Below are 2215 nucleotides of genomic sequence, written 5' to 3'. Positions count from 1 at the left end.
ATGTAAGACCTACTACCAACTAGGACATGTTGAGAAGGTATGCAAGGCTAAGAAAAATGGTAATGAAGAAAAAGCTGTTATAGCTAAACAAGCAAATGAAATTGAAAAAGTGTTGTTTAAGGCAAAAATGGGTGATGAATCAGTGAAGTAGAACATCTGGTTGAAAAATAGTGCTTGTTCACATCATTGTATTGCTAATGGGAACTTGTTCATTTATCATGATAAAAGCTTCAAAGCTCGAGTCAAAATAAGGAATGGTGAATATATGTAGATTTGTGGCATTGGAACAATAGCTATTAAGACCTCTATAAGTATAAAATATATATCTGATGTTCACTATGCTCCTAAGGCAGATTAAAATCTACTGAGTGTAGGGCAATTTGCTAAAAATCATTATTCATTATTGTTCAGAGATAATTATTGCAATATTTTTGACTTTATCGGTATTAAGGTGATTTCTGTGCTTATGAAAAACAAATGCTATCCATTGAACTTAATGAACATTGAGCATATAGCCCTTTATAGTGAATGTGATATTTATGAACTTTGGCATAAAAGAATGGGACATGTGAACTATGGTTCACTATCACATATGGCTTCTGTTTGCTTTAAAATGATTATAGTTTTGATTATGGCATAATGATCAAATTTGCTTGAACATTATTTGAATGATCCTTGACAAATTCTTGAAATGATTTAGCTCTCAAACATTTGTTCTTAGATGATTACAACCTTTATTATTTTAGTTGCGTAAATTCTTGAAGCTATTGAATTATCATACAATTATTCTACAAATGTTTACAAGCTTGAATCATTTAATTGTATAAATGTTAGATTTGCTTAAAAGAGTTCTATATATGATCCCTCTAACATTTACCTTTGAGATGTTGAAGTTGCAAGATAGGTTCTTGAATGGTGAAGTTTATCTTAAAGCATTCAAAGATCATCAATCTACACTACGCTAAGCTTGCTTCAAGTCAAGAAACTTAGTCATCACTCAACATTTGATCACAAGGAAAATATGGCCAAAGTTACATGCTAAAATGTTAAGGAATCTTGAAAAAACAAAGCTTTAATCGATCCTAGAGCAAGGCAAGTTGATCTTTTGGAAGAATGGGCAAAAACAGACAAGGAGATTGAAAAAGAGATAGCCATAGTTGACCGAGAGGCAAAACACTAGCAAAATTTGAAGAATTAAGAAGCCGTAGTCGACCCTGATGAAGCCATAGTCGACTATACTAAGCCAGACTTCAAATACAAGCTTTATGGAAGTGGATCGACTAGAGACCTTCTATACCTAACTATAGATGACTGTTAAACATAAAATTCAAAAGAAAAATGGCTAGTTTCTTACTTTAATCATCTCTAACAGCTTCAAGACTTCTTCAATTATATATAAAAAAAGACCATTAAAAGCATTTCAAAGTGAGGAAAAAGAAAAAAAAGGCCAAACTCTTAAGGGTCGAAGTCTTGAAAGAAAAATGAGAAAAAACAGGCCTTCTTGAGCTAAAATTTCTTTATGCTTTCAATTTCACATTATATCCTATCTTCATATCCAATGTTAGGCATTTTTCCTTATTTGTACCAAACTAACAAAATCCACCTCTTAAAGGTACACATGCTATTCGTTGTAAAGGTTCTAACTTATCCTTGAAAAGTTAATGTGAGTTTGTGGTTGAGCCCATTAAAAACCATGGATCTGTCGTTGAACTCATTAAAAACCATGTGTTTTGCTTGATCCTGGTAAAAAGCTTTAAGAGGATTACGGTTGCTCTCGTGAAAAACCATTGTAAAGGTTTTGCTTGATCCCATTAAAAGTATTATAAGGGTTTCACTTGATCATGTAAAAAGCTATTGTAAGGGTTTCGCTTGATCCCATAAAAAGCTTATTTCCCTTAGTGGATTTGAAAATCTTTGGTGTTCCAAGGGAGAGGATGCAAGCATTTGAGAAAGCCGAACCTCTATAAAATTCTTGTGTCTTCATTTTCATTTTTGCTTTGATTTGTTGCATTTTACTTTATGAAAACCCATTTCATAAATTGCTTGTGTTTTGATTTAAATTCTTCCCATATTGATTTGGTTCTTATTTGTTAAACCTTCTTCAACCATCACCATTGGTCTATCTATTGTTGAAAAGATTTCTTGAAATATTTTACATGAGTTGCTCCTGTTTTATTCAAACTTGAAAATTGTTTTCAGTATTTCAAAAGTAATC

The sequence above is a fragment of the Theobroma umbraticum genome, unplaced genomic scaffold (assembly GCF_002168275.2).
Source record: "Theobroma umbraticum cultivar Fairchild unplaced genomic scaffold, ASM216827v3 scaffold_95.0, whole genome shotgun sequence".
NCBI lineage: Eukaryota > Viridiplantae > Streptophyta > Magnoliopsida > Malvales > Malvaceae > Theobroma > Theobroma umbraticum.
Note: the sequence above shows the minus strand (reverse complement) of the source record.